General features: G+C 40.3%; 1 long non-coding RNA gene across 2 annotated transcripts in view; it reads right to left on the bottom strand.

Moving 5' to 3' along the window:
• Positions 1–3,831: 3,831 nt before the first annotated feature.
• Positions 3,832–23,053, bottom strand: part of LOC128627350 (uncharacterized) — a 33,023-nt gene continuing 13,801 nt past the window's right edge. The window contains exons 5-6 of one of the 2 annotated variants that reach the window (XR_008391521.1): positions 4,015–4,530; positions 3,832–3,905 (exon numbers count right to left, since the gene is read on the bottom strand). This is a non-coding gene — a long non-coding RNA (uncharacterized LOC128627350). The remainder of the gene's footprint in view (positions 3,906–4,014; positions 4,531–23,053) is intronic. The other variant, XR_008391522.1, reaches the window with a different exon arrangement.

The raw sequence follows: 23,053 nt of genomic DNA, 5'->3' as shown, positions 1-23,053 counted from the left end.
AGGTTTGCATCTTTCTGGAAGAATGTTTTAGAATATACATTGTCATTTCTGGTTTGTTAATCTGCTTCACCAAATGTTCTATAGTTTTTAGGGTAAAAACTATAATGCAACTATCACTAAAGAACAAATATCCATTATAAAGAACAACTTAAAAAATATATTATAAGCTCTAGGCAAGGTTGACTAAAATCTCTTAACATTCTTTGGAAGTAGTTCAAGTAATCCTGTCCTTAGCTTTAATTATAATAGATGGGAAGTGTCATTCTAGATCTCTCTGCCTACATGTAGTTAGTTAAAATGTACTTAAAAAATTTGGGATTAGAACACTTATTTCTAGGTAGTAACCTCTAGGATGTGATAAGATCTGTCTATGTATTCCTGTTTTTAGATTACTAATCTCTCCCCTAAATTTCAGAATCTGGATGAGATTTATCAGGACGAGGTTTGGTTTTTTTCCTCAATATATATGATCATTATTCATATAACTTGTTTCAGTATTTTTAGGTAACTCATCTGTAATTTTATTAGTAATATATAAAGATGATTGCCTCTCAAAAATTGATTTAAGAACCACAAACAAAAAGCTATACACACACTATACATATATATGTATTTCTCTAAGGAAAAACCTAGAAAAATGAGTAGTAGTTCATCTTTGGGGAGCGTGAAAGCATTGGAGTTCTTTATTAAGTGAGAATTTAACTTTATCTATAGTGTTTGATTTTTTTAATGATCAGAATGAATTTTTTGTGTAATCAAAACTTCTCAAAAATATTTTTGTGTATAATCACAATTTTTTGTGTAATCAAAACTTCTCAAAAAAACATCATATTTTATCTTTTTTAAATGGCTGTATTGAGATATAATTCACATACTATAGAATTTATTCATTGGAAGTGTACAATTCAGTGTTTTCTATTATATTTAGAGAGGTGTACAACTGTCACTACTATGTAATTTTAGAACATTTTTAGCATCCCAAAAAGAAATAGTCACTCCCTAGCCATCACCCACCCCACTCCCAACCCTAGGAAACCACAAATCTACTTTCTATCTCTATATTTTCTTTTTCTGGACCTTTCATTTAAATAAAATTATACAATATGTGTTTTGATATGTTACTGGCTTATTCACTTAGCATAATGTTTTTTAAGGTTCATTCATGTTGTGACATGCATCAGAATTTTGTTCCTCTTTATGCAATATTCCATCATATAGCTACACCACATTTTGTTTATCCATGCACCAGTTGATAGACATTCAGGTTATTTCCACATTTTGGCTATTATAAATAATACTTCTGTGAACATTTGTGTACAAGTTTTTACATGGACGTGAGTTTCTGTTTCTCTTGTTTCCTGGGGTGAAATTGCTGGGTCATAGATAACACTGCGTTTAACGGTGGAGGAAGTGCCACACTCCTTTCCAAAGCAACCGCACTACTTCACGTTCTCATCACATGATTTGTCTTTTGAAAATTGTACTGTAGGTAGATTATGAGAAGCAATGATTATTTCCCTTCATTTAAACAACCTCAAAAACATTTCTGTTTATTTACTTGTATACATTAAATATATGTGTATATATACAATGTATAGTAAAGAGCAAAGCATAGTAAATGTGAGTACCATGTTGGGAAGTTCCCGGGGCCGGGAGGGGAGGGGATGGGAGGAGAGGGTTACGGCTCACATCTGGCTGACTCATTGACTAGAACAGTCCCAAAGGGCAAGAGGCATGGCCCAAGACAACTCCAGGCTCAAACAATTCCAGGAAGGCTCACTGTCTGCAAGATGGAAGAAATACTTGGACCTAGGAATCCTATTTCTCTGCTTTGTTTGGGGCTCCACAAGGTAATGACTCACAAGAGCCTGAGGCATAAGAAAGATGGTTAGAAATAAGGTTCAGTTTCAGGGAAGGGGCCTGCTGAGAATCAGAATCCGGAACAAGGTGGGTAGAACCAGTTTTGACAGCCTGTCAGCCAGAGTTCAAGGACAGGCTCTAGTCCCTGCATCCTGGGCTGCAGAATACCAGGCATTCAGGAGACATGCTGGGAACTGGGTGGCTCTCAGTCACCAGGCATGCCATCATGAGGGACAATTTCCTGACTGCCTCATTTGGAGGGTTGCTTCAACAGACCCGGCCACAGTTTCTTTGTGACCTGGACAGTATGGCAATATCATGATCAGCACAGCAAGTAGGAGGGATAGAGCAGGGAAGAACCGATTATGTAAAGCACAGCAATGGCAAGTTTCAAAGAACTTGCACACACTCTAGCTCATTTGCTCACAACCAATGGGCTGGATTACCCAAGGACTCTTATTATCTTGAAACATTTCTATATTGCTACTGATAATTTGCTATGAATTTTTACAACTCTTTCCTAAGCCTACAGTTAGAATATAATTGAGAACTTTGATTTTCCAGACTGGAAGTCCCTCAAAATAATATTCTTTAAATAGGTGTTCAACATTTCTAAATGGAAAACGTATTAAATGATATTTTATCAGTAAAAATTATTCACTTAAGGTTAATTTGGTGTTTTACTTCCACTAGCCAATGTAAAGTTATATGTCCTGGAAAAATATCAGCACAATAATCCCCACTTTTCTGTGGTTCTTTTTCTCTCTAGAGTTTCCTCTTGTGATTTTTTTTTTGAACCACGTAATATACTTTAGGTAACTTCCTGTACTATACCTTACACAGACGGCTCAAACCTAGCTGAGTCATGGACTAGAGCAGTCCTTACAGGAAGTTATATAAGGTATATTACAGAGATTAAAATGTAGATAAGAAAATAATTCATGTGCTTCTGATTAACTAAGGCCATCCCTTCTGTTCAACCCAGGAGTTAGCTGATGGAGCCAATAGCCAGTGCAATCCTACGACATTCCAAAGCAGCGAGGAGATATTTTTCTTATCTTTAAATTCCACTCAAGGGTACTGTTTACTTTAACAGGTCAAGGCAAATTTTACACACATAAAATTGTAAGAAGCTGTATGTGGAAAACCTGAGCTTACAGACACCGTATTCTGATGCATTTTGTAATGATTTGTGTCTCTTAGAGGCACCTCAGGCAGCTGTTCAGCTGGTTGACCATAATATTCACATTATGCAGCTCGGCCCATAATATTCACATTTTTGGTAGGTGCCACCTCCTGGAGTCATGGATTCTAGATTTCATATGCATGCTATATAAAGAGACATTTCCTTTATTTTGTGGGGGGAAAGTACTGTCAGGCTTCAAGCAATATTAACTATTTCTGTTTTTTCAGGATTTGAGAAAATAAGACATGACTATTCTTTATGAGTTTAAGACTTTTTTTGCAAATCGTATCTTTTTTTATTTTTACCATCCTACATACTCTCTCTGCCGTTGATCATTTTTAATGTCCTCCTCTGGATCTTTTCTAGCTCTATCATATCTTCAAAAAGCACAGACCAGAACCCAATGAAATATTCATCATATAAAACATTACAGGGCCAGGCGCTCCTCCAATTACAGTCACTTCTCTTTTTCTACAACAATCCCCAGACCTGTTTTCAATCATTTCCTCTAACACGTCTCCCAGCCCTATGCTTGCCAGACACAGAACCTTATTTGAGAATCCATGACAGCTCCCTCTATTTTTCCACGAGCTGAATCCAATCAAAACAAAATCACACTTGAGACCATACACTTTCCTTCATCAGATATTGGGGGGAATTTAAGAATATTCCAGGCATTGTGCTAGGAGTGTAGAGGTGGGGATAAGAGATGGTTTCAAACATTAACAAAAGGCAGCAGCTCCCAAAAAACACACAATCTAATGAGGGAGACCTATAAATTAAAAATGACATACCTACAGGCCTGGCTAGATAGCTCAGTTGGTTAGAGGATCTTCTTGATACGCCAGGTTCAATGCCCCTGTCAGGGTACATATAAGAATCAACCAATGAATGCATAAATAAGTGAAACAGCAAATTGACATGTCTCTCTCTCTCTAAAATCAATATTTTTTAAATGACATACCTACCAGTAAATGCTATGGGATTGAGCCAATCTTTCCAGGAAGTTGTATTTGTTTCCTATTACTACTGGAACATTTTTTTTTCCATTTCAGGTCCTTTATTATTCCTCTGACCTTCTTGCTGGTGTTCATGGTCTTACCCAAAGGGGTCACTTCCTTTGACCCCTTTGGAGGTCTCTGGCCTCCTGGCCAGTCCCTCCTTCTTTCACATTTTTTTCCATTTTCTTAAGTTGTCCAAAGAAGACTCACAAACTGATTCTCCTTCACCTATTTACAATCCAATGGAATGGATTTCCTTATCTTCTCTCAGTGCATCAGATGGGACAGGGCTTCTTGCTCATTTGGGGATGGAGTTACTCCAAATCTCTTGGTTTTCTTTAATGGTAGAAAAATATTGCCTGGAAGGTTACCCTGCAGATTCCCTCCACTTAAACTTGTGTCTGGGGCAATTTAGTCTCAGGTTGGAATTTCCCAGTTTATCACTGTCCACAGACTGTTTTCCTCCTGTGGTCCTCGCTTCTTCTACAAAACAGAGCCAGAAGCACATTTTCATCAGTATTTGAAGGGAGAAATAAAAAGAAGGTATGGCCCTCAAAGGACAGATGCCCACACCACATAGCAGGGGTTGGTTCTGCTGGTGGTGAAACAGCACCAGAATGGTACTGGCAATTGGACCTCCGTTCAGTAACCTTGGTGCTTGAGTTCTGGCTAAGAAAAATTCAGAGCCAAGACTCAAATACAAGCAAAATTTTATTTAGAAAGTCACAGAGGTAGAAGAAGTGAGATATGGAAGAAGTGACTCAGCTGAGCTGTGTGGGCTGAGGAAACAAGTTACAGAGTCGAAACAAGGGTCCTTGGAACTTAGGAGAAAGAAAGAGAAGATATATGTGCCTGGGGGAAGGAAAGGGCATTCTTCAGAGAGAGCGTGCTCTGGGGAAAGAGAGGGTGGGGAAAGGCACGAGCATGCTAGAGAGAGAATGAAAAAGGGAGAGAGTGAGCCACTGCTGTAACTACCACATACTTAGTGGCTTAATTCAACACAAATGTATTTTCTCACAATTTTGAAGGTCAGGAGTCAGAAATGAGTCTTAGGGGTTAAAGTCAAGCTGTTGAAATGTGTGGTTCTTTCTGGAGGTTGCAGAGGAGGATCCATTCCTTTCCCCTCCCAGCTTCCAGAAGCTGCCAGCATTCTTCGGCTCATGGCTGCATCACTTCAATCTGCTTCCATCATCACGTTACCTTCTCTTCTCTCTGACTGGCCTGCCTCCTCCTTATGAGGACCCTCATGATTAGTTTGGACCCACCTGGATAGTGCAGAATACTCTTCCATCTCAGGAGCGTTAATTTAATCACATATTAACAGGTTCCCTTACTATGTAAATAACATATTCATAGGTCCTAGGGATTAGGATGGATATCTTTGGGGGAGCCATCCTATGCCTACCACAGAAGTCAAGAGAGCAATGACTTCTTATGATGCTTGAATTTCAAGTGGTAGCAATAGCTAACATTTATTGGGCCTTCTTTCTGTGCTAGGCACCACAAGGTACAATGCATGTACTTTCTTATTCAATCTTTACACTAGCCCTTGAAGGTGATAGTTATAATCCTCATTTTACAGATGAGGAAAGTGAAGCTCCAGAGGTTATAACTTGCCCAATATCCCAGTCAACAAGCAGAAGACTCAGAATTCAAATGAAGGCATCTGACCTAGAACCTTTGCTCCAAAGCGCTATGTAGTTTTGATAAAAAGAGAAGTGAAAAAGGGCATTCCAGGGCAAGAAAACAGTATATTAAAAGGAAGTCTGAAAGAGCACAGAGCCTGCAAGTGATAACTGGGGTGAAGGTGTGAGGGGGAAAATGAGGAAAGACAAAGATGGGAAGGGAATTGGGTTTTGATGGTGATGGACTCCCTAGGGGGAAGGGATTTTTTTTCTGTCAATAATAGCAAATCCTTAAAATATTTTAGAAAGGGAAATAACCTAATAAGATGATTGTTTGATCAAAAATGTAACAGGCAGCAGCAAATAAATTAGGAGAGACAAGGAAACCTGCTGTAAAGTTATTATAAAGCTCCAGATAAGAGATGATGGAAGACTGAACTAAAGCCTGGAGTTTAGAGGAGAGCCGCACTGAAGAGTAATGGAAGAGGAAGAATCTATGAGTGTGGCTGACGATATCGATGTTTTTTGCCATGAATAATGCACACCCACTTTTCTGTTACATAATCATTATACTCATGTTTATGTAATCATTATTCCCAGGTATAAGGTGAGTGCTTATCTTATCCTCAAAAATTTGGGGGGAAAAAGTGCACATTATACATGGAAAAATATGGTAGGTGTGAGAAAGGCAAAGAAGGAAGAGTTAAGGATGTCTCAGGCTTCTGGAATGGCAGCTGGGTGTCAGTAACCAAGATGAGTAATAGAAATTTCACATATTAGACTATATGGAAAGCCCTCTGTTTTGATTAATAAAGTAATTAAGGGCTTTCCACCTTCTGAGAAACTGAACTCTTATGATGCAAGGAGAAAACCCACATACAGTGGCCAGACACAGTTACACAGGTCCAACAGCCCAATGAAAATGTCCCTACATCCGAGCCACCTGGTCTGATCCTGTTGTCACTACTTAATGGAACCGAAGACAGTCATGTCAACAAACCCAACTGCCCACAAACTGTCACATATTCAAAACCTGCATAGTCTTGATCCATAACTAAGTAGACATTCTAAGAGGACTTCAAAGTAGAACAGAACCTTTTCTCTCCCCCAGGGAGGGTTTAGACTAACTGAGGATCTAAGACAGCTGCCACGTGAAATAATTAGCAAAAATACAAGAGAATTTATAGGTGCTAAGTTATGAAATGCATTCCACTCAAAGGAAAGTGATCTAATTTTACTCTCCTAGAATAGCCAGGAATGATATTTTTATTGAGCATGTACTGCCAAACCACAACCCAGAGAATTATTGACTCATTTTCCAGAGATGGTAAAGGAACTTCCCTACGTCACACAATTATTTAAGGGGAAGAACCAGGATGTCACCCAGGAGAGGTTGCTTCAGAGCTGGCCCTTGGAAAGGTGTAACAGGAGCCAAGACTCGAAAGTGCATGGGGTCTGGTTCAGTCAGGCCACGGAGTGCAGCAGGAAGGGAGGCCGGGAATCACATGAGGAAAAGCAGGGAGACTGGACTTGGCACAAATTGTTAATTACTGCAGAAAAGAGACATTCGGAATTGAGACTTTCAGTTTGCCTACCACCACTGGGTGTTTCAGACATTTCAGTTTGGCAATAAGCATAAAAAGTTTAGTAACACAGTTGTAAGCCGGAATATTCAGTGACTGCTCACTGTCATGAGTAAGTATTTCAAAATAATAGCTGTGAGACGATCATGAGGCAACAGGTCCCACGTCAGTACACTTGTGTCCCGACTAAGGGTTTCCCCGAATCTTTAGAAACCAGGCCAGCTGAGCCGTCAAATTGCTGCTCCAGTCACATTCCAGATATGTAGTTTTCTTGGTGGGAATGATGACTTAGCTAGCAGGCTGATCTACATGCAAGTTCTTACTTGGCCCTTCTCCTGTCAGCAAAATTTACAACTATCTTCCAGCTGCCTTCCCACTTTAGTGTTAAAAATTGTTACACTTCTGGCAGTAAAGCACATCCAGCAAAGAAAATTTAAAAAGAAGTATGGGGAGGAGGAGGCTGGCAATGAGGAAATGAAGAAGAGGAGAAAGGTGGGGAAGAAAAGGATGGAGATGAAGATGAGGAAGCTGAGGCAGTTACCAGCAAATGGGCCACTGAAGAGGACAAGAATGAGGATGTTGACACCAAGAAGCAGAAGACCGATGAGGATGACTAGACAGTAAAAAAGAAGTTAAGTTCAAAAACAGCAAAAGTCCACCATAACCTATTCACCCTCCACTTCCCACCCCGGAATCTAAACATGGCTCCCTGCATGTAGAGTCCCCTAACCAAATGCGGCGTCTCGCACACATGACATGCACTCTCCCCGCCCAACCAAAACCACAACACGGATTTACAAAAGGGGAGGAAAAGACCCAAACTTCCAAAGCCCTACTTTATTTATTCTTAAAAATACTTTAATTTTTAAACTTATTTTATTTTTATTATTTATTTATTTTAGAGACGGGGCAGGGAGGATGGGGAGGGAGAGAGAGAGATCAATTTGTTGTTCCACATATTCATGCATTCACTGGTTGATCCCCGTTTGTGTCCTGACCAGGGATGGAACCTGCAACCTTGGTATATTGGGACCGCACTCTAACCAACAGAGTTACCCAGCCAGGGCTAAAAATAGTTTTAAAAGGAAAGTTTTGTTTGTATTTCTTATTTACATTTTATATTTTCTTACAAATTGTTAGGAGTCAGCCATTTTTAAGGATCTCAGATGACCAAACCAGACTTTGGAGCATTCTCTGTCCTGCTTTACCTGTAGTGGGACCATGTACATTATAACCTGAAGGGAGGAAAAATCAACCTTGTAAAAAAAGAAAAAGCAAAGAGAACAAAAACAGCCATCTGATTCCAAGCATGCCAGTAATTCTTTGTGTGTGTACTTAGTGATACTAGAAGTGGTTGCTCTGTATGAGACAGTTAAAGCTGCCAAAGACAAGAGGCTTCTTTTTCTCTCTTTTTCAGCTCATGTAGTGGCTACGGGTTTATTTATTTATTTTTGGCCCTCGTGATGTCTGCGTGAAATAATGTTGCCCAACAGCAAGCCACATTTTTACTTTGCTGAGCTGTTGAAGACAGAGACAGGAAGAGAGAGAGAGAAGGAAAACGGGGGAGTGCTGCAGGGAGGGAGTTTCCCAGCGCCTCACCCAAACTCCTGCTGTTACTCTGGGCGATGTTGCAGCTGCACTCCTGGGTTACGTTAACTAGTACTGGGAACACATGATGAGCGACCTAGTTCTCTTCTAATGGGTTTTTCCTTTCTCAGAACTGTGCCCCGGTCAGCTGCTTTAATTTAATAAGTTTAAAAATCAACACAGTACAACTTTAAGTCTGACCCTAACTTAACTTTTCAAATACGGCATTATAATATTTAGTAAATATGAATTCAGTTTTTCAAATGTTTTTGAGGTGTCATTTTATATTCTGTGAAATGCACCCATTTTATGTGTGTAATTTAATAACTTAGCATATCTATCAAGGTGTGCATCCGTCATCACAATGAGAATTCATTTTGAGCTTATTTTTTGTTTGAAATTTTTAATAAGTGATTATTTTCCAGAGTAAATGATAAACCACAAAAAGGTCTGCAATCTAAGTTATTAATAAAATTTTAATGAGTTTTAGTTGAGCAGCCAGAAGTCTCCCACACGGCTCTTTTAGACACTTGTGTTTGGACGAGCTGTGTGTCCAGACAATGTTTCATTATTTCAGCTCGTCCTGTGGTATGACTGTCACTTGATGTCCCCTGAAATGAATGACTGCTGAGTAGTCTCAGTTCTCTTTGAAAGGAATGTGTCTCATCATCACACATGGTAGCCGGAGATCAAACAACTCCTGATGTCACAAATAATGACTTGAAGAACCATAAAATCAGCTATTTTTAATAGCACCCATGGGAAGTCCCTTCATGGATCAACAATGTCAGGTATTTCTTTCTTTTTTGAAAGATTTTTGTTTATTTATTTTTAGAGAGAGGGAGAGGGAAATATTTATGTGAGAGAGAAACATGGACTGGTAGCCTGACATACGCATCCCAGCCAGGGACCAAACCCACAACCTCAGCATGTGCCCTGACCAGGAATCAAACCAAGTGACCTTTCACTACATGGAACGATGCCCAACCAGCTGAGCCACACCTGTCAGGACATGTCAGGTATTTCTGTTTTTACTTTTCAACCCTGATTCTAAGTCTCTTCGCCCACCTACATCAGCTGCTATGACCTTGCCTTGTGGGATAAATCCCTTCCCTGTCTTTTTCTTTCCTACATAGATCTCTGTGACCTTGATTTTGTTTTTTCTTTATTTGATCTGCTTTTCCTTTATGCTTGATGTAATTATTAACCTACTTCCTTCGGTCTAAGGCATCTTTATCACTGTTTCCTTTCACCTCTCTCTTCACAAACTATTCCTATAACAGATACCAAAAGCTTTTCTTATACTCAGAAATAGAAAGCTTCTGAACCCTAAGGTTCTATACTTAGCTCATTCAGGAGTTGTGTTCAAAAACTCAGTCTTCAGCATCCCACTTTCTGACCACCACTCCCAGCTTTCAAGCTCTGACTTCAAAATTCTTCCTCTGTCTGGGACCTACAATCTGTTGATCTTAGAATCATTTCAGTGTCCAAAACATCCTCATGTCTATTCTTACCCAGTTCCTAGCCATGATTCATTACTACCTACCTGTCTCCCCTCATCAAATTTTCCTGGCCGAGCCCAATCCATGCTAATCCAATGCCTACCAGCTCTACCTTCACACCAGTGCCATTGAACACAGCTGGAGGAAAACCACCAATTGTGAGAAGCTCTCACATTAAGTTATGACCACTAACTTCAAGTGTGTCCTTGGCCCTGCCTGGCAATCCTACTACATTCCCTAAAATGTTCACCCCTCCATTCTCCAAGTCAACTGTTTTACAACATCTCTTTTCTCAAACCTCACCTAGCTGACGACCTTACCTTCCATTTCCCTAAGAGAAGCAACCCAACCAAAAAAGTATTCTACATGCTTCCTTCATCACATCTACCACATCCTCTGCCTCCCTACATGTTGTCATAGAAACTAACGAAGCTCCTGTACAAGATCATCATCTTAACTTGGGTACTCGATCTAATATTCTCTCACCTGCCCAAAGGTGAGATGTTGCTTGGGAAATTATCCCTCTGTCTCCTACATAGTCAAATTATCCTCTCTACTGAGTCACTCCCATCAGTATCAACATGTTTAAAATATCATCATTTTAATACATGACAACATTTACCTCTCAACTCCATGTCTCCCTCTGGCTACACTGCTTTCCTCTAAACAAAACTTGAAAGTGTTATCAGTATATGCTGTCTTCAATTCCTTTCTTCCCATTCTCTTTTGAATCCGCTCCAATCAACTTTTCGCCCCCATTGCTGCTTTTGTCAGGATCGTCTGTGTGGTCCACGCTGGTAAACCCAGCGGTCAGTTTTGAGTCCTCGTCTGACTGGATCTCTTAGCAGCATTTACCCAGCTGATCCGTCTCCTCCTTTCATCATTTCGCTTACAAGAGATCGCTCTTTTATTTCTCCTCCTGTATCCCTGGCTACTCTTCCTCTGCTCCTCTCTTATGAGTTCCTCCTCATCTCCCTCAGGACCTAGTTCTCAGAACATTTTCCCCCCTCTATGTCTATTTCCCAGATAATCTTAGGCAACATGTACTGTAACTTTAAATACTATCAATATGCAGATAATTCCTAAATACACATCTCCAGCCAGATTTCCCTTCTGAACTCTAGATTAACATATACAATCACCTCCTTGATATCTCCAATGTATATTTCTCAGGCATATTAAATGTGTATGTTCAAAAGAGAATGCCTAATATCCCATCCCCTAAATCTGTGTCTCCTGCAGTCCTCACCATCTTAGTGAAAGGGCAACTGCATCTTACCAGTTGCTCAGCACAAACCTTTGGTCTCACCTTGACTCCTGGCTTTCTCTCATGCTCTGTATTCAGTCTATTGACAAATTCTGTCAGCTGTGCCCTCAAAATATACCCAGAATTCCACCACTGCTCACCACCATTGTCATTATCACTGTGGCCAAGATTCCATCACCTCTTGCCTATACTACTGCTCTCTTTGCTTCTACCCTTGCTTGTCCACAATCTCATCTGAACAGAGCAATCAGAGTGATCCTTTTAAAATGTAAGTTATATCATGCCTCTTCTCTGCTTAAAACACTCTAGCACTGCCTGCACTTCCTTCCTATTTCAAAGAAAAAGATCCCCACAGAGTTTTTACATGAACTACAGGACCTATACAACCTTGTCTTCCTCACCTCTCTTCCTTGATTCTCCCCCTTACTCCCTGTTGCAGCCACATGGACTTCCTTGCTGTTTTCCAATAAAGTAATATTTATTCTGCCTCAAGGCCTCTGCACTTGTTTTTTTGTTTGAACCATTCTTCCAGCAGATATCTTCATGAATTGCTGCCTTCACTCCACTGAGGTCTGAATCTAAATGTCACCTTATCAGTAAGGCTTTCCTTTACACTCCATTCAAAAGAATAAAAACCAAACTTTTCCCCTTTGCACTCTCTATCCCCCTTACCCTGCTTTATTTTCTCTATAGAACTTAGCACCATCTGGTGCAATATATATTTATTTACTTGCTTTTTTATTTTAGTTTTTATTTTTTAATTTTTTTATTGATTATGCTGTTACAGTTGTTCTATTCCCCCCTTCATTCCCCTTCACCCTACCCCCCCATCCCCACCATTACCCCCCCTTTAGTTTATGACCATGTGTCTCAATTCCTTTAGATTCTATATTTCCCATGCTATTCTTGCCCCCCCCCATCTATTTTCTATCTACTGTCTATGCTACTTGTTTTCTGTACCTTCTCCCCCCTTCTCCTCCTCCCACTCCCCTGTTGCTACCCCTCCTTGAGATCTTCATTTCTATGTTTCCACTCCTGATCTAGCTGTCCTTTTAGTTTGCTTTCGTTTTAGGTGTGGTTGTTAATAACTGTGAGTTTGTTGTCCTTTCACTGTTTATGTTTCTTTAACTTCTTTTTCTTAGCTAAGTCCCTTTAACATTTCATATAATAAGGGCTTGGTGATGATGAACTCCTTGAATTTGATCTTATCTGAGAAGCACCTTATCTGTCCTTCCATTCTAAATTTACTTGCTTTTTTAATGGTACCTGTCTCTCCACTGAAATTTAACCTCCATCAAAGCAGGGACTTCATTTTATTCATGGCTATATTCCCAGAGTCTAGAATAGTGCCTGGCATACAGAAAGTGTGGACAAAAATGGGAGAGGGGGTATGTACAAATTCAGTGACCAAAAGCAACCTCACAGGATGATCTGATCATATATTCCAGGTTATGTTTGGTAGTCACATCCTAGGCTTATAAAACATTTATCTTCACCTAAAGCAAGCCCTGTCCAGTGTTTTTGTGTATCTAGTTTAATACACCTTTTAAATGCCTCTTTCTCAGACCCCTCAGAGGCATAACCATCCTCAAGTGGGTACGTAATTTTGTTAACTGACTTGCCTCCAGCTTTCCTGCATCTTTTGTGTTCTCTCCCTGATTCCAAATGCATTAAAGAAACTGCAGAACGGTCATTCTTGGAGCACATGATAGTTTGCTTCCCAACGTTGTCACCAGTTTGGCTCATATAAACTCTTACAAAAATTCTCTACAGGTTTGGACATTTGTTACATGACAAAGGCAGTCAATAAATATTTACTGAATAGCTACTATGTTCCCTATGCTAGACACTGATGATATAATACCAAACAAAAAATGGCAAGGTCGAACAAACAGTCAACAAATGAACATGATATACAATGATCAAAAGTGACATGGGCTATGAAGAAAATAAATCACTTAAAGGAATTGCCCTGACCATTGTGGCTCTGTTGGTTGGGTGTCATCTAGTAAACCAAAAGGTCACCAATTTGATTCCTGGTCAGGGTACATGCTTGGGTTGTGGGCTCCATGCTCTATCCCTGGTTGGGGCCCTTGTAGAAGGCAACCAATCCGTGTTTCTCTCCCTCTCTTTTTCCCTCCTTCTCCTCTAGAATAAATTTAAAATATTTTTTTTAAAAAAACAAGGAAATAAAGAGTATTTGGTATGTCATTTTAGGTGACATGTGAGGGAAATCTTGAGGAGGCAGCACTTGACAAAAGCCTTGAGTATTAAGTACGAGAGTGAGCCCTGCAGAGGTCCAGGGACAGCATTACTAGCTGCAGTCTTGCAAAGGCAGAGCTCCTGAGGCCAGGCCAGCTTGGCAGACCAAAGAAAAGCAAAGCTAGTGTGTGGGGCTAAGAGAGAGTGGGAGAAAATACAAGTGTGAGAGAGGGAGTCAGAAGCCACGGTGAGCACTTGGAATTTTTCTCTGACAATAGAGAAAACATTAGAAGGTTTTGAGCAGGGCAGCAATAGGATCTGATCAATATTTTTAGTGATCATGTTGGTGCAACGTGGAGAATTAGAGTGTAAAGGGGTGGACAGGGCACAGGGAGCCCAGCTGGGAGGCTACTAAAATATTAGGTGAGAGTTAAGCTTGGGTGGTAACCATGAAGATGGGATAAATGGTCAGATTTGAGAACATGGGTATCTCAGACAGGATTTGCTGATGAATTAGATATGAAATGGGAGAGAACAAGATGGAAGGACTACCCAAGGTTATGGCCTGAGCCACTGGAAGAGAGTCATTCAGTAAAATGGGGAACAAGCAAGGGATGAACCAATTGGGAGAAGGTGGTTTTAAATTGAGATCATCTAAGGAGAGGGGTATAGACGGAGAAATCTGAGGATTGACCCCTGCAATGCTAAGGAAATTAAGAGGATTAGGCAAAAAGTGACTAAGAGATGCTAGAGAGGTAAGACAAAGTGGGGAGCTGGAAACCAAAGGTGGGGGGAGGTGTTTAAGGAAAAGGGAGTGATCAGTTGTTCAAACGGTATAGTAGTTCCCTCTTACCCATAGCTTCACATTCTGTGATTTCAGTTATCCACAGGCAGTGGAGGCTCAAAAATATTAAATGGAAAATTCCAGAAATAAACAATTCCTAAATTTTAAATCACATGCCTTTCTGAGTAGCATGGTAAAATCTCTTGCCATGCCCATTGGAATGTGAATTACCCCTTTGTTCAGCATCTCCATGCTTTAAATGCCACCCACCTCTTAGTCACTTAGTAATAGTCTGGGTTATCAGACTGACTCTTCAGTTTTGTGTTCAAGTAACCATTGTTTGATTTCTATAATAATGGCCCAAATGCACAAGAGCTATGATGCTGGAAATTCATATATGCCAAAGAGAAGCTGTCACGTGCTTCTTTTAAGTGAAAAGGTGGGTACGGTACATAAGATATTGAAAGACTACATTCATATAACTTTCATTACAGTATATTTTTATAGTTGTTCTATTTATATTAGTTATTATTTTTAATCTCTTACTGCTCCTATTTATAAGTTAAACTTTGTCATAGATTTGTCTGTTTAGGAAAAAAACATCTGTACGAGGTTTGGTACTATTCATGGTTTCAGGCATCCACTGGGGCTCTTGGAATGTACCCCCTGCAGACAAAGCTGCACTACTGTACCAAAGATTGAAAAATGGGACTGAAAATTGATCATTGGATTTGGCAATTGGGAAGTTATCGAAAAGGTAGTTTCGGTGGAGTGGTAGGTGGCCAGAAAGCCTGATGATAGAGTCTGATTTATTTTTTTAAATAAATCTGACAGACTTACAATCAAGTAGTACTAATTACAGGTCTTGGGTTAATAATTTAACCTCTCTGCCTGTCAGTTTCCTCATCTTCCAAAAGGGAATCAGAACTCCTTTCTCATAAAATGTGCTACTATTAAATAAGAACTCAAAAATTCTTAAACTACAGGGTGGGACAAAATTAGGTTTATAGTTTTTTGTATGGAAAATAATACAATAACTAATAAATAATAATACAAGAATGAACTGCGTTTCAGGTATAAACCTATTTTTGCCCTACTCTGTGTATCTAAAATCTACATGAATGTCTTTGTAACTGAACAAAAGAAGGCTTCAGCTGTCCATCACTACCCACAGGCAAATTCCAGAGACAAAGGTTGGTGAGGAAGGAAAGATGTTGAACATCTTTAAAATGTTGGACAATTTGGGAGGATGGGTGACTCCTCATCTTCAGGCTCATCACCTCCACAGAACACAAACGAAGCCCAACTGTTTCTAAACACCGAAGCCCAAAACAACGCCCAGAATTCCGCTCCATTCTTATCTGTCCTTTGGAGCCTTGAGGCAGCTAAGCTGGTAGCTCTCCAGCTTCAGGCTCCCTACTGGAATATGCGTTTGTTGTTGGCCTTGCCATTCACCACCAGAGTTGGCTTCTGGGACACCAACACTCCAGCTAGCACATCTGCCAAGTGGGTCCAAAAGAGTGCTATCTCCCTTCCCTTGGCTTTCACCTCCCAACACCTCCCAGCCCAAACTTCTGGGCACTTTGGGAAGGTCCAATCACTGCCCCCTCCACACACACACTCCCGACCAGTCCCATCTTTTCCCCAGGCTCGACTGACAATTTTTTTTCTCCCACACAGCACCTCCACCTGCCACCATCTTGACTTCTCAGGTACATGTGGATGCTCCTCTGGTCTCACCATCATCCAGGAACCAAAAGGGAGCAGGAGGGCTGTCCTTTAGCCAAACATTTCACTAGCCTAGCACACATTCAGCACAATGAATTCCTCCTGCAGCGTCTTTCTCCTGGGGGTTGGGGAATCTGTCATCACACACCCTGCTAGCTTGGTTACCAGGGCAACATGGTGCTGCATCTGGGGCCCCTCCTCTCTGCTTCTGCTCACACTCAGGACACCAGCCAGGATACACTGGTATTATCTTAATATGTTACCATGTTTAATAAATTATATTTTAAAAAGTAGAAAAGAAACATGTATTAAAGGGCTATTGTAAGATATGCACTTGCATATTTGATCTTATTTAATCTTGACTAGTCCAAATATAAACACTCAAAAGGGTTGCCACCTTTTTTAAAAAAGAGATAAAACCCAATAATATTCATTTAATTTTCCACATGTGATTCTGAACATTGCACTTCTGGTAGTATTGATATTATCAGCACTTAAAATCTTCCTGGAAGAATTTATGTCTGACTGCAATGATACCTTAAATATTCATATTTACTTAGAGAAAGTAAACACTCACTCTCTAACACATTCAGATAAGATGACCTTGTGGGGGTGCTTTCCTAAAATTTTTTTAAAAAAAAAAAGAGGTTCTGGCTGGTGTGGCTCAGTGGATTGAGTGACGGCCTGAAAACCAAAGGGTCACCAGTTTGATTCCCAATCAGGGCACATGCCTGGCTTGCAGGCTGGATCACCAGTAGGGGGCACTCAAGAGGCAGCTGTACATTGATGTTTCTTTCCCTCTCCCCCTCTCTCTAAAAATAAATAATATCTTTTTTTATAAAAAAGGAAAAAGTAGAAGACCTGATTTTCTTATCTTTACATATCTCTTTCATAGATATGTTAACCAATCTAGCTTTGTACACACACTACCCTGATATCAATTTGTACTAGTTGTGTAGTTGTTTCTGTAGTTCTGTGGGTTTGGCGTTTGAATTTGTAACACCATTTTCTAGTAAAAGTCCTTGAGTATTTTCTCCCTTACCTTTTCTGAGAGGAAGTGGCCCACCAGCCCAAAGCAGATTTGCCCTTCAAAACTTCCTCAGGGTTCAGAAGCTGTGCTTCATGTTTAAGGAACAGTCCTCTCTCACAGATGGGGGAAGTAAGTTATCTCAAAGTAGAAAGGGGATTTCCACGAAGAAGTGAGATCTAAAAAGCACTATTTTAGAGCTGTATAATTTTTAGTACGGTTGTATACTTTTGTTCCGGAATGTATACTTTTTGAGCTCAAATGCTAAACCTTCTCCTCCTGCTGCTTCTGAACATCTCTCTTCTTTGCCCAAGACCCTTCCATGATTTGGTGTCACTTTATTTTTAGAGACACTCCCTCGGATAAGGTGGGGGAAGATCAGCTGCGCTGAGGATAGACTGAGCACACAGCCTGGCACAGTTGCGCAGTGTGGTGGGAAGTGCACAGGAACCAGGGATCGGGTTTCTAATTCCAGCTTCCCTGGACTGGACCTTCAGGGCTTCCAGTCAACATGCCGTGGGTTCATCTAAGGCTTTAATGTCCCTGGTGAACAATGTGGACTCGGAGTGCTGTCAAGTTCTTGCTGTCCCTGAGGACACTAAAGCACCGATATGGGGAACATACAATGATGCTGGATTCCTCTTAGGATGTCAGAGGAGAAAAGGGTAGATATTGAGGATAATTCATTGTTTGATTTCTCTTGGCAAAGAAAATTATGCATGGTGCCTAAAACTCTACCTATTCATTGTGAACCAGAAAAAAAGAGGGGCTGGGGCTATGTTATAAATCTGACAAGTCCGGTGACCAAAAGTAACCACAGAGTGATCTAACCAGAAATCACCAACTGGGCAGGTCACGGTGGGTAGTCTGACCCAGGTCCATAATAGGTTTATCTTTGCCTTAAACTAACCCTGTCCATTGTTCTTGTGTGTCTATGTTAACACACCTTTGAGGCGCCAGTACAGTCTTTTCTCCTAGGCCCCTCAGAGGTTGAAACACCCTTGAGGGAACAGTTAAGGTTTTGTTTGCTGGCATGTCATTGTTTTGACTCAAATAAACTCATAAAAATTCTTTACAGGTTTGAACGTTCTTCCATTGACATTATGTACAAATTCATACTAAGGCAGTTTAGGGAAAAGAGTCAGCGCCTTGATACCAATGAGGTTTTTCTTCCCATAAAATGGTTTTGGTCTTTAATTCCCATCCTTTCACCTCTCCTTTGGCAACCCTCAGCTTGTTCTGTTTACTTATGGGTTTGTTTCTTCGTTGTTTTGTTTTTTAATTCTACATAACAGTGAAATCATATGGCATTTGTCTTTCTCAGTCTGATTTATTTCACTTAGCATAAGCATAATGCCCTCTAGGTCCATCCGTGTTGTTGCAAACTGCATGATTTCATTCTTTTTATTGCTTAATAATATTACATAGTGTATATGTATTATATTTTCTTTATTCATTCATCTATTGATGGACATCTAGGTTGCTTACATGTCTTGGGCCAGTACTAGTAATGCTGCAATGAGCATAGGGTACATATACCTTTACAAATTAATGCTTTTGTTTTCTTCATATAAATACCCAGAAGTGGAATTGCTGGATTATATGGCATCTTCACTTTTATTTTTATTTTTTATCTATTGATTTTAGAGATTTACAGGAAGGGAGGGGGCAGGGAGAGAGAGACAGAGATTGAAATTTGTTGCTCCACTTGTTTATGCATCCATTGGTCAGTTCTTGTATGCACCCTGAGTGGGGATCAAAACCACAACCTTAGCATGTCAGGACAACACTCTAACAAACTGAGCTAGCCAGCCAGGGTTAGTTTTAATTTTTTCTATATTATTTTCCACAGGGACTGCACTAATTTACAATCCCACCAAAAGTGTCCAGTAGTCCATATCCTTACCACACTTGTTATTTGCTGATTTACTGATGATAGACATTCTGACAGGTAGGCAATGATTTCTCATCATGGTTTTAATTTGCATTTCTCTAGTTGATTAGTGATTGTATGAATTCCTTATATTTTTTATATTAACCCCTTATCAAATGTGAGTATCTTCTTCCATTCAGTTGTTTGTCTTTTCATTTTGTTGATGGTTTCCTTCACCTAAAAACTAAAAACTTTTTTAGTTTGATGAAGTCCTATTTATTTTTTCTTTTGTTTCCCTTGCTCAGGGAGACATAACCAAAAAGTACTAAAAGCCTAAAAAGCTTACTGCCTATGTTTTTTCCCTCAGAGTTTTATGGTTTCAGGCCTTACATTTAAATCTTTAATCCATTTTGAGTTTGTTTTTGCATATGGTATAAAAAAGTGATCTGATTTCATTTTTTTTGGCAAGTATCTGTCCAGATTTCCCAATGTCACTTATTGAGGAGACTGTCTTTAGCCCATTTCATATCCTTGCCTCCTTAGGTGTACATTAGTGGACCTTGTAAGCTGGACTCTCTGTTTTCTTCCATTGACCTACACATGTGTTTTTATACCAGTGCCATATTGTTTTATTATTGTAGCTTTATAATATAGTGACATCTTTCTCATAAAACTGTTAAAAAACAAAAATTATGTAAGTTTGTCCACCCTGTTCTTTTTGCCATCTGACAACCCTTCTCTTTAACCTCCTGTCTCCATTTGACCAACTTCTAAACATAACATTTATATTTAGAATAAAATGTTTTATTGAGCCATTTTTTCCAGAGTTCCCTGACTCAAAGGTTTCATACACAAGCCCAGTGACATTAAAATGTTAACACAGCCAGGTTAGAATTCTACTATACAACGTCACAGATGTACAAAAGAAATGTTGGAGATGGAACTTAAAATGACTAATGAGAGTATCTCACTCTCCTAACTTAGGATATTGTCTCAGTGGAGGTAGTAACGCCATATTACAGCTGTTTCCCTTTTTTCTCCTCAAGATGGTATTGGAGGGGTGGTGCTTAGGTGACCTCATGGTGGCTCAGAGCACTCCCGCCCTCCCACCACGCTCTTCTCTGGATTGTCACCAACCTGCACTGCAAGTACGCTAGCATGGTCTTGTCCTTAGCTGCCAGTCCCAAGGTGTGGTTTCCTGGCTCCCTTCCTCCCCCACTCCTGTGGTTGGCAGGAATTTTACTTGCATCATACCTGCCTCCTTACCAGGATGAAATTTGTAAATGCCTACTTCCCAGAGGCCTACTGGCAGATGGCAAATAGACAACATAATTTCTCGGATAAAGGAAAACACACACACACACACATACACAATCTTTGTCACATTACTTTGCTTTCATTTATCACTGTCCATTGTCAGAATATCATCTTTTGGAACCTTGTAGGGAAAGGAACCTGGAATTTGGGGTTATTCACAGTAGAATGTCCAGGAATTTTCCTTTTGCTTACTACTGTAACCCTTGTGTCTGAAATAGTACCTGGCTCAGAGCAGGTGTTCAATAAATGCTTGTTGAATGAGTAAGCAGCTGATCATATCTATGATATATGGATTCGTCCAGTTCAACTTTCTTGTTGACAATCTTGTTTCCTTTATCTACGGGTAGAGCAGCCCATAGAAGCTGATGTGCTGTCCATAGCAATCACCAACTTGGAGGTAATAGTGAAGCAATGGATCTTGGTGTGGGAACTCGGGAACAGCGAGAAAGAGAATAAATGGCCCAGTTGGTGTGGCTTAGTTGGTTGGAGCACCATCCTGTAAACCAAAAGGTTGTGGGTTCAATTCCCTGTCAGGGCATATGCATGGATTGCAGGTTGGAGCGCATACGAGAGGCAACAGATCGATGTTTCTCTCCCTCTCTTTCTCCCTCCCTTTCTCTCTCCCTTCCCTCCTCTCTAAAAACCAATAAGCATGTCCTCAGGAGAACATAAAAAAATAATTAAAAATAAGAGAACAAATGGGAGCCAATAGCAGATGTAGAGGAGTAGTTCTCAAACTTTTAAATATCAGAACCCTCTTATACTTTAAAAATTGTAGAGGAGTCTAACAAGCTCTCTTTATATATATATAAACATTTTATATATATATATAAACATTTACTATATTAAAATTAAAACAAACTTTTAAAATACTAATTTTCTTAAAACTAACAATAAAGATATATGTTAGCATAAAAACATTTTTATCTAAAACATAGCCATATTTTCTAAAACAAAAGTTAACAAGAGGAGTGGCATTTGCTTTTTTGCAAATCTCTTGTGTCTGACTTAATAGAAGGCAGATGGATTTACGTATCTGTTTCTGCACTCAATCTGCTGTGATATGTTTTGGTTGAAATTCAGTGTCACACAGACACGTATCTGGAAAAGAAAGAATTTGGGGGACTTCAGATATTCTCCAACTACTTCTAAAAACTGCTGTCCTGCAGGGACAGTTGTTATGGAAACCCCAGCCCTCCAGGGACTCTGGACCCTGATATTAGAACAGGGTCCCAGTTATCCATCCTTTCTTTTTCTTTTTTAAAATCCTTATCCTAGAATATGTTTATTGATTTTAGAGAGGAAGGAAGAGAGAGAGAGAGAAAGGAATATTGATGTGAGAGAAACATGGATCGGTTGCCTCCTGAACATGCCTCGACTGGTACATGCTCTGACGAGGGGTGGAACCCACAACCTCTTGGTATATGGGAAGAGGCTCCGACCAACTGAGGCACCTGGCCGGGACTGTTTCTCACTCTTTCTACCTCCAGCCTCTTTGCTTAGGATTGTACAACTCTTCAACAATGTAAAAACAACTGGTAGCCCCGAGCAGGAAAATTAGGTAAGATGTAAGTTCCTGAGGGAGTGTGCTGGTTTTTTGGAGAAGGGAGTGAACTAGACATCCTAGAAAGGGGCTGAGGGGAGAAAACATGTCATGCATTTTCAGTAAGGAGAAGAGGTTGTGAAGTTCAGGCACATTTATGAACAAACATGTCTCAGTGTCTGGGCTGCAAAAAGGAAGGAAACAATGAAGCTCACCCTGCTGGGTGTGTGTCAGAGGATCTGGTTCTCAAAGTGGGAGGAGCCGGTATACGTAACTATATTCCTACCTACCTCTGTATCTCATTGGGCCTAACTGGCAGGATCACAGCTTTATCAACATTAATTGAGACACTGATGGAAAGATAGCAGAATCTACCAGGTGCAGCTCTCAGACTCAGCAGGGTGGAGTGGCCTTGTCATCATGGTGGGAAGGCTTCAGGTAGACTCTTGTTTATAAGCCCTTCACCATGGGCCAGCCCCACTACTAACACCTTCACTCTGTAACTTGCCTATCGGATTTATAGAGGGAAGGTACAGGCAGCCAGCTGCCAGTAGCCCTGGCCTGGCCCCAGATACCACCTACCTTCCACTGCAAGTGGCCCAGCTCTCCCTGAGAAAGGGTGTGTATATACAGGCCCAAGTGACCCTATGGGTGTGAGTGGACTGTGTGCTGCTGCAACTAAAGGTAAGAGCCACACCCTGGAGTCTTTGGAGTCTTTTGATAAACTGATAAGAAGTTCCAACTCTGTACCTGGGAATTTCCAAGGCTGTTTCTCTTCCTTTTTTAAAAAAAATTATTTAAAAAAATTTTATTTATTTATTTTTAGATAAAGGGGGAGGGAGGGAGAAAGAGAGGGAGAAAAACATCAATATGCAGTTGCTTCTCACACACCCTCTACTGGGGACCTGGCCCACAACCCAGGCATGTGCCTTGACTGGGAATTGAACCAGCAACCCTTTGGTTCATAG

The sequence above is a fragment of the Artibeus jamaicensis genome, unplaced genomic scaffold, assembly GCF_021234435.1.
Source record: "Artibeus jamaicensis isolate MK-2021 breed Jamaican fruit bat unplaced genomic scaffold, CSHL_Jam_final contig_387, whole genome shotgun sequence".
Lineage (NCBI taxonomy): Eukaryota > Metazoa > Chordata > Mammalia > Chiroptera > Phyllostomidae > Artibeus > Artibeus jamaicensis.
Note: the sequence above shows the minus strand (reverse complement) of the source record. Positions and strands in the feature narration are given on the sequence as shown.